General features: G+C 35.8%; 1 long non-coding RNA gene across 3 annotated transcripts in view; it reads left to right on the top strand.

The window, feature by feature from the left end:
- The window catches only part of LOC127450684 (uncharacterized), a 29,590-nt gene extending 21,298 nt beyond the window's left edge, over nucleotides 1–8,292 (top strand). For all 3 annotated transcript variants that reach the window (XR_007899021.1, XR_007899020.1, XR_007899019.1), the window contains one exon: nucleotides 5,747–8,292. This is a non-coding gene — a long non-coding RNA (uncharacterized LOC127450684). The remainder of the gene's footprint in view (nucleotides 1–5,746) is intronic.
- Nucleotides 8,293–14,264: the final 5,972 nt, after the last annotated feature.

Here is a 14,264-nt window from a genome sequence, read left to right as displayed (position 1 = left end):
AATTGGCCCCCATTCACTTTCATTGTAAGTGCCTCACTGTAGAGTTTTGCTTTTATAAAGAAAAGATGATAAGTCAAAATTACTTTTGGTGGTAATCAATATTATGACACAAACTGCTGTCAACTGAGCTTAACTTGTATTGAACCTGGAATATTCCTTTAACAAGCACAAAAATGGTACTGTCACTTTAACATGCAAGGAGCATCTCACAGGCTTGTGTAGGTGCCCCAAGAGAGAGGTCTCTCTCTTTTTTTAGTGCATCCATGCAATTTGTGATTAAAATTAATATTTATTTTTACTTTTTTATCTGGCTGTAAAGAACATGAAGGATATTAAAAGACACATTATTCAATGAAAGTGAAGTGTGCCTAATCTTTGATGAACACATTATATGGGAGAAATATTCTGTTTTAATGTCAAGCACTTTTCGACAAAAAAAGGAGATTTTACAGGTATTAAAGTACTTACATTTCTAAAAGCTAAATTTAAGCACTTCAGGGACCTTGTACAAACCCTGTAAACAGTGTAGAAAACAGCACAGTAGGGGTCAAATCAAGCGTTAGGGAGATTTTGATGTTTGTTGCAAATTTTGCAATATTGAGTTTTGCCTCTATATGATTTGTCATTTTTTTGGTTCGCAATATATCAAAATTCGATATATTGTCCCATCCCTAGTAGCTAGCTAGCTAACCCAGCTAACATGGTAAGTTAAATGCTACTGAACCATGGCTGACATGTAACGGTTAACAATCTCAGTTTACCTCTGTCTGTGGGTTTTCAGATGCCTCACAAAACTGGACGTTGTTGATAAAGCGTCTGTAATTTTTGAACCACAGGTTCTACATGTTGCAGTCCTTTTGTTGCCTTCGATATTGTATTCTTTATATCCAAATGAAATTACCTTTGGTATCATTTTGGCTGTGTCATCCTTATATGCGTGATCTTCAAACTTGGTCCTACTCTCTTGGAAGTTGATTGGTTGGTTGTCTGGTTGGTTGAATGTGGAGCGTGGAAATGCAGATTTGAAAATCAAATTAATTGTTTATTGGGTAAAATGAATGGTTTATTTGCTCTGATATTTGGTTTTAGAAGGTATCAAGTCTTTCCAAGTCAGAGGGCTCGAGTCCTAGTCAAGTTGCAAGTCATTGTTGCCTAAGTCAAGTCCCAAGTCTTCTTTGATTATGTCGAGTCAAGTCCCAAGTCATCAAATTTGTGACTCAAGTCCAAGTCAAGTCTAAGTCATAAGACTCGAGTCCACAACCCTGACGTTTTGCAAGTATTAGTGTGTACAGATCTCTGAACAGGCCGGTATGAATAGGGCAAAATACTTCCCTTTTTGTACATATAATTTAATTAACTCTATAAATATATATATATATATCTTTTTGTGTCAACAGATTTTGAAAAGGAAGAGCTGAACCTTTGAACAACAAATACAATTAAATTACATGTCATGTACTGTATGTTTTTATTGAATTTCTTTCAAAGCAAGTATCTTTCTCTTGACATATGAAAATGCATAAAAAATGCTTACTTAGAAATGCAATTTTCAGTATGACTCAGCTGTTTCTAGAATTAGTTTTCTTTTAAAATGTACACATATTCCTTAAAATTTGTGATTTCAAAATGCATGCATTTATGTTGCAACCCAGTATAAAATAAGACCACAATGTTTGTGCATGCAGTTTTTGCACAAGTGTTAAACTAGTACTCATCATAGTGCCTGTATATCAAACACAGTAATACAGCTGTGTCCTCAAAATGCACATTTTGTCCTTTAAAATACACTGTGCTTGTAGATGTGTCTCTGGGGAATGGTGAACTTATTTTTCAGGGAATCCTTGTAGTCTATGCTACCACCAGCATGGATCATACCAATGAACTCAAGGATCTTCCCCTGAACATGTCTAATCCAGGATGGTGCCTTGGAGCCATCACTGAGAGAATAACCTGACACTTTACAGGAAATGGTGATGGATTCTCCAGGTTTAACCAAAAGAGAGATTGGTTGGTTGTGTTCCACACTACAGTACACATCTACAAATTAAGCTCAAAACTATGCTAATTTTAATATGGTCATTTTATGGTTATTATGGTTGTAAAATGTTTGAATAGTAAACAGTTTACAGTAATTATGCTCTAAAACCCTTGAAGAAGTACACTAACAGGATGTAACCATCAACATCAGGAGCACTGACATGTAAATATGGTTAATGAGTGTTCTTCCTAATTTCTCAAAAGAACAAGACAATTTTGCACAATTGAGGATGGTCTGGGTACAATAATAGTGGAAATTTGCATTTACTTTGGGACAGTTTCACAGCATGCACAAATTACAAAGTTCAGGCATGAAACTCTGAATGGAGCAAGTTGATAAGTTCTTTGAACTTGTTATCTGTTAGCCAATAAGCTCACTAATATGATATGTGATCGTTCCACTGATATGTAATCGGGTAGCCAACCAACCTGCATCCTCTCTCTTTGCCTAACATTTCAATTTCTCAGTTTTCAAGGAAGCCGGTTTCGCTGCAGCACACTGCGAAAGTTTGCTCTGAAACCGTACACATCCCCAGCTTGTTTAGATTTGCTTCTTGGGTACTATACACTATGTTAAACATGCTTGATGCAGCATGTCTTGTGTTTTTAATTGTGCAGTAGAAGCAGCACGTCCACATGCTTTACTCATTATGTCTGTCACTGTGTATGTTCTAGCAGTAGCAGGTCATACTATTTGTTCTGCAGCAGCAACAGCAGCAGCATAGCAAAACTAGGGATGCACCGATACCACTTTTTCTCTTCCAGTCCGATTCCAGTATCTGAAATCTCAGTATCGGCCAATACTGATCCCAAGCCGATACCAGTGATGTTTTTTTTTTTTTTTTTTTGCATAATCAGTTTAGAATATCTCTCACAACTGGGGGTACTCTTTAATATATGTAAAGAAACACAAACCTCTAACTACACATTATTTCAATATAAATGTATAGCTTATTGTGAAACACTTTATTATTAACTAGTATACTGGATAATGTAGCAGCAAAATTAACAGTAATTCAAGTCTTCAGTAGAAAGACTTATTTTTGCCCCCTTTTTTTTATAAATATATATAATTTCAACTTGCATCTGGACTTTAAAGGATTCAGATCTTTTTTTTGTTCAATTTAGTTGTAAGACATCAGTCCACTTTTCATTCACACAATTAGTTTTTGGAACCCATTCAACTTAAATATTGTTATAAATTGTAAACAAATACTAATGATGACAACAACAACAATAACAACAACAACAACAATAATAATAATAATAATAGTAGTAATATAATAATAATAATAATAATAATAAATTGTTATTAATATTATATTATATTTTAATTTTAATTTTAAATACAACAGTAATATATTTAAATCGTGCACCCTCACGTTTTATTTTGACATTCTAAACTCTCCAGGAAGTCCTATATGTGTCTGTTTGTGGGCAAGTTCACAGTAGTTTAATTCACTTCTTATTGACATTCTGGTAAAAAGCACCTCCGGTGCCGTTCTAAATGCATATTATAAGTGAACCGAACCATTGTGCATCTACATCTGAGATGCTGTTCTTGAGTAGCGCTCAAATATTGTGCACAGCTGTGAAGGCTAAAAATAGCCGCGAGTGAATCGCCAGCCTGTGCAGGAGTTTGTGTCAACAGAGCAGCACCATTCACTAAAGCGCTGCGCATAATATATGCAAATATCCTATCAGTATATCAAGGGTTGTGGAGTAACGGAATACATGTAACGGGATTACGTATTTAAAATACAAAATATAAGTAACTGTATTCCACTACAGTTGCAATTTAAATCAATGGTAATTAGAATACAGTTACATTCAAAAAAGTATTTTGATTACTGAAGAGATTACTTTGCATTTTATTGTCATTTGTTTCATTTAATATTTAGTCCTTTCAGATGGAAAACATTTATACATATAAATGATGTGATCCAAAGTGCATTTGAACAGCGGTGAAACACTTTCTTATAATGTGTTGCATTCATACGAGCAGACAGTGAAGTAAGTTTGAAGTAAGTTTGGAGCAGAAGAAATAGAAATAAACCTTGTGTAAATTGTCAGCTTTACACTAAGCTATAATGCTATTTCTAGCCATTTTACATGCACGTTACCAGGCACGATCATATCTTTTTATCAAGAAAATTCACGTTGAATCATAAATAAAATCTACCAGTGCTGAAGAAGCAATCCAAAGTATTTAGAATACGTAACTGACCTTGAGTAATCTAATGGAATATGTTACAAATCACATTTTACAGGATGTATTCTGTAATCTGTAGTGGAATACATTTCAAAAGTAACCCTCCCAACCCTGAATATATTATACTCACATTAACTTGCTAAATCTAAATCGAGAGTTGTCATGACTGAACTGAGTAAATTCCAGGTTGAATTAAACTTGAAGTGTAGAATTACTGCGACACTAGTGTCACCAAAAAGAGTTGCAAAAATGATGAGTGTTTTAAACAGATTCCAGAAACCTCCACTATCTTCCATTGGCTGTATAAACAGATAGTTCCACCACAAACCCACGCCATTTGTTAAGCCAGTGTTGCTGTGTTGGGCTGGATGGGCCGCTCAAAAAAACAGAGGAGCATTTTGATAGTGTAGCAGAGCTACAGTGTAACACTGTAAGGTGATTTCAACTGGCAAATGGCTTACTTGTGTTGACTCTTTGCGTATTAAGCTTTTATTCAAAATGTAAACTTTGAAAGAATAACAAACCTCAGCTTTACAGTAATATGAAATTGCCTACTTTCAAAGAGTTTTTAAGAGGAGATTTGTGTTTTTCAGGAGAGTGCTCCATCATTAAGGAATACAGGCATTTGTTTTTTGTTTTGTTTTTACCTGACTTCATGGCTGCATGGCTAATGGATGACAATGAGAATCAAATAAAAAAAGTAAAAAAAATATGAAGCTATCAAAATTGGAATTGATTAATTTAAAAATTAAAATTAAACAAAAAACAGTTTCACAAATAAACAAAGAGACAGAATATTTAAAATTATTTAATAAATAATTAAATTGCAGTGAAAATAGCAGTCCAATCATACATTAAGAAATCCTTAAACATATTAAAATAGTTAAAGTAAAAGTAAAGTAAATTAAAGTAAAAAAAAAAAAAAATATTTCTAAATTAACATTTGCCATCATGTACCAATTCCAATTATGTATTGGGGTAAACGGGTGGATCTAGTGATTTGTGGGCCCTAGGCAAAGTGCAAGAATGGGGCCCTTTTCATTGTTATTATTTTTTTGTATTATTATTATTATTATTTTATTATTTACTGTGGTATGCTATAAAAAGTTGTAGCTCATTCAAATAATCACTTAATCACACAAGTTGCTTCAATGGCAATCTTTAATTTCTTTCAATGCCATACACTTTGCAAGCTTTAGCAAATCAAATAAAAAAGTTTTAGACTAGTTCTTTCTCAGAGGTGCGCATTGTAGCAGCCTTGTAAATATTAAACAAAACTTTGTTACCAGCTGAACCGAACTACCAGATGAGTCTGTCTCTGTCTCACAAGAGTTGCCTATAGCAGCCAGCCAATTAGAAATATAAGCTCAGCGTAGTTCTAGTGGGAAGACTAGCAGCTGTACATCATCGCACCATTAGCTAGGTAACTCCTAGCCAATCACATGTAAGCCTTTGCTTTTATAAGTCTGCTCACAATCTATCACATTGCTGTTTCAGTGTGCTAACACGGCAACCTCCACCACCACACCACCACCAGTTGAGTCCCGTCCTGCATGGGGTAGGCTCTTCGCCCCTGCCTCCTATCTCCAGCAGGATATGATGGTTCCGAGTACAACTTCTTCGGACCACCAGACGGGGCTTACGCCAAAGAGAGACATTACATTTCTGTTTTATATTCATCAAATAATTGTCATCTTAATTTTCACTCAAGTCTGTGAGTCTTCTTAGAATGGATTTTCTGCAAACTTTTTGAGCATAATAAATAATCAAATTTTAATTAAACCCTTATCCATAACAATTTTGATATAATTACATATTTTATAACTATTAATATCCATGTTAAGATAAATGATTGCAATTTCTAAAACTCCAAAACATCACAGAATATGTAGGCCTAGATTCTTATTCCTGGTTTGTCATTTAAAAAACACACACAAATACTTTGATTTTAAATAAATGTTTTTATTTACATATTCATTGTGGTGCTTTATAAATCGACCACTAATCTGAATAGGGTATTAGAGGAACTCATCCCACTGTGGTGTTTCTCTTAATCTCAGAAACATGCTGAATCCAGTTTCCCAGTCACAAGCTCACCACTACTAAAACTCATCCTCTAGAAGTAAAGCATCTAGATTTTTCTGCCACTCTTTTTTTATGTGCAATACATAAAATTGTGGTTTGCAGATCTAGAGCGCGGCTGTGTGCCTAGTGCGCAGCGCAGAAGTAACATTACCTCAACGCTGAAAGTGCATCCATATCCATGCACTAAAGTTGGAGCACTCAAGATTTCCCTGCCTGTTACCTTCACGAACTTGCGTAGTTATGTAAAACCTTGGAATATTCCATTAAGGCCTGATCTGAGCGGGATGCTTGCATTGACGGTGCTGAAAGGAACAGCAATACTAATCATATCAGTGTTATAACAGCAATATTTCAAGTTTCAGCATATGTTATTTTGCATTAATAATAATTAAAAATATAATTTGTATTTTTAGGGGGCCCTCAGATTTTAGGGGCCCTAGGCGGTTGCCCATCTTTGCCTAGTGCTAAGTCCGCCCCTGGGGGTAAACAAAAATACTGTGAAATTTGATAAATGTATAATAAAGGTATGCCTATTATAATTACAATAATAAAAAAGTAATTAATTTGCACCCATCGTCTCTATTCCTCAGCCCTCCCACTGCAGTGTCTTCATGCTTCAGTTGACTTATATGCAGGTTGAAATTTGAGCTTTTCTTAGATGCTGTGAACCTGCCCTGCACTGTCTGAGCTGAATCTTTATCTGAGTCTGTATAATAGTGCAATATCCATTCAAGTCCTTTTCCAGGGGCCTGGCGGATCCAATGCATTCTTGTAGCTACCCACACTGAATCCATTACAGGCACAGGTCAGTTTGAGGGATCCACTTGGAGACACAGTTATTGACTGTTCAGATTGTATGAGTATAACCTGTGAGTAGATGCCTAAACAAAAATGCCTAAAAAAAAAAAAAAAACTCTTCAAACACAATATAGATGAAATAGAGATTAGATTTTGCATTGAACCCCCCTAAAACATTTCCAAAATAAACAGAATAAACTCAAATTGAAAACTTTTCTAAAGTAAAAACACTCACTGTGTACAGATGCCAACAGCTAAAAGAGCTTCATGGAGAACATTGTTTCTTCTCTTTCAGATCAAATACTCATTTACTGGTTGTTTAAATATTAGAGAGCATTTGAGTTTTGCATTAATGATGTATTTGCTCATACATGTAAAATACAGAGAGTGGGTGTGTTCAAACAAAAGTGTGAAAATGGACTAGTTGACTTACGTTCACACCAGGTTATTAGTTACATGTTATGTAAATGATCTTCATATAAAGAAATTACAGTTAATTGATTTACAAAGTTAAGTGCCTCTATATCTCTCCAGGTTACCCTCACCTGCAACAGGATCAAACCTGTGACATTTGCATCATTTGCTCAGATGCAACTTTATGATTCAGCTTTGTTATGTAAATGTGTGGTGTGTTTATTGAATGTTCTATTTGGTTTCATCTTGTTTAACTACAGATGAACATCAGCCACTTTCTGTTCAGATCAATGTTGCAAAATGGAGAGAGAAAGAAGTAGCCTTGATTGTCTGATGGTACAGTCATTAAGACGAGATGCTATGAAAAGTAATGAAGTCTGTATGATCTCTGAGACTTTGAAATTACAAATGCATTCATGGCTTTCTCTCATTGACACTTTAAACACAACTGAGTGCTGAAATCATGTACACTGTGAACCAGTGTGACAGAAGCTTGCAAAATCACAGTATGAAAATTAAAATGCAGCTGATCTACGTAAAATATAATCCAGGCTAATTTATTGTTCAAAGCATTTATTGGTTTTTGAACAATTGTATTGATTTTGTTAACATTTGTAGTTGCATTTTGTGTCATAAGATATTATATAAAACGACACTCTGGCTTTCATTGTCAACAAATAAACTACCTGTTTATGGAAATATTGTTTATGGTATGTTTAATTGAGAGATTCTTGTACAGGTTCTCTGATGGTTTGTTTCACGGTGTATCACGAGCACAGTAATACACAGCTGTGTCCTCAGTGTTAAAGTCTTTTCCTGTTAAAAAAACTGTGTTGCTGGAGGATTCAGCAGAGAAACTGATCTTATTTTTCAGTGAATCTATGACACCATTGCTACTGGAACTATAGAACCATCCAATCCATTTCAGTGCCTTTCCCCTTGAATGTTGTATCCAGTTTGTGTAACCACCACCTGAGGCTGAATATCCAGTAATCTTACAGGCAATGGAAAACGATTCCCCAGGTTTTACTACCATGACTGCAGGTTGATCCAGCTCAATACAATCAAGACCTATGTACAACCGTTCAATATTAGACTATTTACACATTGATGATCTAAATGTATGTGTTATGTTGAAGGCTAATACTCACAGGGTGCAGCTACCAGAATCAGCAATAATGACAGACAATACATGTTTGTGGCTGTATTTTCTCTCTGCTGGAGCTCTGTAAAACACAAAAAGCCTTTATATTTATATGTTTACATAAGAAAAGGGTGGAGATTTGTGCTGATGTAAAAATGTATATTTTTTTCATGTATGTTAAAAAAAAAGTTGCATAATTATGGCATTTGCTAAACAGATGCAAATATAAATTTAAAAGAGTACTCATTTAGATTTCTGCAGTCCAACCTTTGTTGTGGGACTCATAAGCAATAATGCAAGATTATGTATCTGAAATGTGATTTTGTAGTCTTGATTTATAAAGAAAGTTTCAAACTGTAGCAAGACAGATTTATTTTTTCACATTTATAGTGTGAATTTTGATCAAATAATTTAATCTGAATGAATATGGGAATAAACACCCTCTTGACTTTAAATTACAGTCATGCATTGGATGAAGGAACAGAGGGATAGAGGTAATGATGGACGTGAATGGTCTTATAAAACAGTTCTAAGGATAAGTACCAACAGCACAGGCTATGAACATACTGTATATGTATTGTGTATAAGTATTGCATGTATTTTCAAGATGAGGTATGATAGTCAATTGCTTAATTTGTTTAGACTTGTTTTTGTCCAGAGCTGTGGCTTGTTTTGTGACTGTGTCTCTCTTGCACAGTAATACACAGCAGTGTTTTTGGAGGTGTCCTGGGTGAAACTGATCTTATTGTTTACTGAGTCTTTAATTCTAATATCGCCACCATTACAAATCCATCCTAGCCACTCCAGTGCTTTTCCTGTGGGTTGACGTAACCAATGAATGCAATAGCTCGACACTGAAATCTTGGAAAAAAGATTCTTGAGTTTTTACAACCATAAATGAAGTTTGAGTGAGCTCAACACAGTAAACACTACCTGTGAATAACAATGAAAGAATACGTTATTAATTATGTCTCCAAAAAATCAATGATAACAGTTCAGTATAATTTAGTGATTGAGCAGTATAAAGCATCATTGAAGCTCAAAGGATGCAGCTGCTGCCAGCAGCAGTAGAGCTGTTGAGAGGATCATGATTTGTTGCTGAAGTGAATGTGACTTTATTTCGCCTAATGACCTGTAGACTGACTCCATTTTTGTACAAAGAGCAGATGGAGGATTTGCATACAGCTACAATATTTGGATGTCCTTGATGTAAAACACCCCTTCAAAATACCAATGTTTCTTTTTTTATTTGGTATTTGGAAAAATTACTTTCCACAAAAGAGGACATCATATAAGTCTGTGACCACATTAACACTCACAGAGAGCTATATTGTGTGTTTAATAGAATGTTCAATAAACAGATTCATTTTAAGTGTTTTAGGGGCCGTTAACACTGAACATGTTTTTGCAATATAAACAAGCTCTATATGGACCTTTATAACTGTTGTGCAGCATCTCACGAAGAAGCGCCTGTGCAGGGTACAACGGGGCTAAAGGCCCACCAGGGTAAAATGTACATTTTATTTTCTCCCAAAACACTAAATAGCAACAAAACCCAGAATAGCCTAATAGCAAAAAAAAAAAAAAAAAAAACAAAGCCCCCCCAAAACACATTGTTTTGTTTTTTTAAGTGGGGGAATTATGGAGCCCCTAAAGGGACATGGTGGTGCAAAAATTATGAGATGGGAGGAAAAAATATTTTTCAAATCTTTTGCGTTCCCCCGAGAAACTTTGTGTTCTCTTGCAAAGATATTTGCGTTCTCTCGCAAAACTTTTGTGTCTCTCGCAAAACTTTTGCGTTCTCTCGCAAAACTTTGCGTTCTCTTGCAAAACCAGTTGTGAGTTCGAACAAACAGTACTTCCAGTTTAATTTCGCGCTGGCAGCCAAGCAGTGGTTCAGACATCACACGTTCACAATGGAGCAGTTCATAGAGTTTTACTTTGAGCTTGGACTCAAGTATAAAGAAATAAGGTCAGTGCTAAGCTCAAGGCATGGTTTTCACTTAAGTGAAAGACACCTTAAAAGGATATTACGCGATAGAGGATTATTTAGACTGAAAAATTACTCTGACTTAGTGGACCTTGTTGAGTTCATCCGTAATCAGCTGCAGCACTCTGGACAACTTCATGGGTACCGATGGATGTACGCCAAATGCAGAGAAAGGGGTCTGCATGTGAGAAAAGAGGATGTGCGCTTGGTGCTGAAGGAATTGGACCCTAGAGGAGTTTCCGTGAAGAGAGCCAGACGTCTCAGACGGCGCAACTACTTTGCTAAAGGACCCAACTTTATTTGGCACTTGGACTCTTACGATAAATTAAAACCATATGGTATTTATATTAATGGTTGCATTGATGGCTTTTCGAGGAAAATTATCTGGCTTAATGCCTACACAACTAGTAGCAATCCGAAGCTGATAGGAAGTTACTATATTGAAGCGGTGCAGCATTTGGGGGGATACCCTAGAGTTGTTAGGGGGGATCTTGGAACTGAAAATGGACATGTTAGAGACTTTCAGCATTTTCTTCACATAAATCACGCAGATGAAAGCTTTGACAGCTATTTGGGAGGTGCAAGTACTGCCAACCAAAGGATAGAATACTGGTGGGGGTTTCTGCGCAAGGAATGCATGGAATTTTGGATTTCCCTGTTTGCTGATTCTTCGATGGCGGATTCTTGGACAAACGTCTGCTCCAATTCTGCTGCATGGGACTCATCCAAGTGAGTTCATCTGAAATGATGTTTTGCTGTTTGCGTGTGGTGAGTGAGTGAGTGAGTGTGTGTGTGTGTGTGTGTGTAAGAGAGAGAGAGAGAGAGAGAGAGAGAGAGAGAGAGAGAATTCTGTCCTCGTTAACTTCCCATTGTTCCAAAGACATATGACTGTTTTTCTGTGGAATACAAAATGGTATATTTGAAGCAGAATTTAACATCTTTTTTGTTCAAGATGTCTGGATGTTTGGAACAATGAGGTATTGAGAAATGAAGACAGGATTTAATTTTTAAGTAAATTATTCCTTTGAATTTATTAAAAGTTTTGAGTAATTGTGTGTGTGTGTGTGTGTGTGTGTGGGGGGGGGGGGGGGGTGGTTATTGTTACATTTTGCAGGATGAAAGAAGGTATAAAAGAAAGTATTTTGAAGAATGTTGGTAACCAAACAGTTGCTGGTCCCCATTGACTTCCATAGTATTTTTTTTTTTTCCATACTATGGAAGTCAATGGAGACCAACAACTGTTTGGTTACCAACATTCTTCAAAATATCTTCTTTTATGTTCCACAAAAGAAAGAAACTCATACTGGTTTAAAACAACTAAAGGGTGACTAAATGACAAAATTTTCATTTTTGGGTGAACTATTCCTTTAACAAACAGGTTAAAGACTCAGAGTACTTTCCTTACTAACAACAAAAGTGATACTGCATAAGATTAAAAACAGAATAGCCATCTGTTTCAATACTTTGCATCAGCTGCCTAAATTAAACATACTGGTACAGAGTATATTTCAAAACATCATACTTAAATGTATTCTTTTCTGTATAAACAAAACACATGCAACAATAAAACTCAAATTCAACAGTACTCTGATTACAGTTCTGGTGCTATGCTTTGAGAAGAACATATCATATGGTACCATATAAGAGAACCACTTATTAGAAAACTCCAAACCTATTGGAATAAACTAAATTGAATGTTACAACAATCAAATGTAAACAAATTTACAGGATGTCCATTTCAATGTAATCACTGGACAGAATGTTATCAAACTCTGTGCGGAGATCTGGGTAAGAACTGTAAGTATATGGTCAATCAAGAGTAGCTCCACAAGTATGAGCAACTGGCCTTCTGCTGAGGCCAGATTCTGCATTGAAGCTTACCTTGATTTGATCAACACATATAACAGAAGAAAAAGTGCAGAAGCATAGACATTTTTCTGCTTTGCTTTGGTCAGCATTTCTGACATAACGTTGCAGATGATTGAATACCATCTGTTCTTTCTGAGAGCGAATCACCTGTGATGTTTGAAGTAGCTGTGTCACTTTTTTGCCAGTGGCCTTCTTTGTGTCATACAGAGACACTAGGTTTTCTTTGTCTGGTATTTACATCAGTGCAAATTGCATGGTTTTGGAGAAGCAATCTATTATATACTTGGGCTCTTGAAGAATGGCTTTATGAGCCATTGTTTGTATGGCAGCCTCTATGGTGTTTTTTTGAGGGATACAATGAGAGCCCATTCTTGTAAAGAGGTCAAGGAAGTCCTCTTCATCACATTCCTCCAGTGTGCCTTGAAGAGCCTTTGCAACGGCAGATCGTTCAGTTGAAGAGAGATAGTTTTGGAAGGATGACATCAGGACATCAACATTGACTGAGTCAATTCCATGCATGCATGCTAAAATGAATGCACTGGAAAGCCTCACTGGCAGCACACTGAGATCAAGTTATCCTTTTACCCAGATCCTTCCTACGGCTTCCCATTCAGCTTCAGAAAAGTCTGGTCTTAGTCTAGGGACCCACTCATTTTCCCCTTCGTGCTGTTCAAGGAACTGATCCCAGAATGCAGTGTTAACTTCTCTGGACACTCCAGCATCATCTACAGCATTCTCGTTTACAAATTCCATTGTTAATGTAGATTGAATTATGCTGCTATCCATGAACACAGCCACAAGATCTTCTACAACCTTTACCCTGTGTATTAAAGTGTGCACATCTTTTGGATTTGCAGAATTTTCAGATGAAATTGTAGGAGATGGGTGGTTTCCTGAATGTGATGGCAAATGTTCTGGTGGTGAATGCATTCTGCTATCCATCTAGAAAAAGTAAGGTAAAAACAATTTAGAACAGTTATTCCCACCAAGTGCCAAGCATAATATATGTATTATGTATTGTATATATGACCTTTACAATCTTTGTCACACCTTTATTCCTTTCTGTGCATTCTTTTAAATAAAAAATGTATTTCTCTAAACAAACAAAAGCTGAATCTTACACAAAAATATGCAATTGTGTATTGAATTGACAGTGCAGGTCTATTAAGATTGATTATCCAATAAGAAACAACAGCCGTTTTCTAAAGGGCTTCAACATGCAAAACATGTTTTTAGCTCTTACCTGCAGTACAGCATTGCTATTACTTGAGGGTGGTGATGGTGCCTCAGTTTCAGCTTCATTCAGCTCTGCATTCTAGAGGATCAATAAACATGCATAAAATCAAAGTGAGACACATTGTCAAAGCGAAAGTAAAAAAAGTAGTGTCACTGATGATAACAATTGCCTAGTGATAAGGGAGTAGCAAAAAGCAGACAAAAAGACAATTAATATCCAGTAATATTATCGATTTGACTGCACTGACACTATCAGATGAGAACAAAACTTGAACTGAATTAAGCTGAATAATGACATTATTGTCTTCTGTAGAGCTGCATTTGAAGCCGCTTCATAATTGATGAACTGTGCAACGTCTACACTTACTAAACTGAATTAGCACAGAACTGACTTAAGCTAAATATTGACACTATTGTCTGCTGTAGAGCTGCTTTACAGTTGAAATTTAATTCATAACTGAATAATTTTGACATTATAC

The sequence above is a fragment of the Myxocyprinus asiaticus genome, chromosome 13 (assembly GCF_019703515.2).
Source record: "Myxocyprinus asiaticus isolate MX2 ecotype Aquarium Trade chromosome 13, UBuf_Myxa_2, whole genome shotgun sequence".
Taxonomy (NCBI): domain Eukaryota; kingdom Metazoa; phylum Chordata; class Actinopteri; order Cypriniformes; family Catostomidae; genus Myxocyprinus; species Myxocyprinus asiaticus.
Note: the sequence above shows the minus strand (reverse complement) of the source record. Positions and strands in the feature narration are given on the sequence as shown.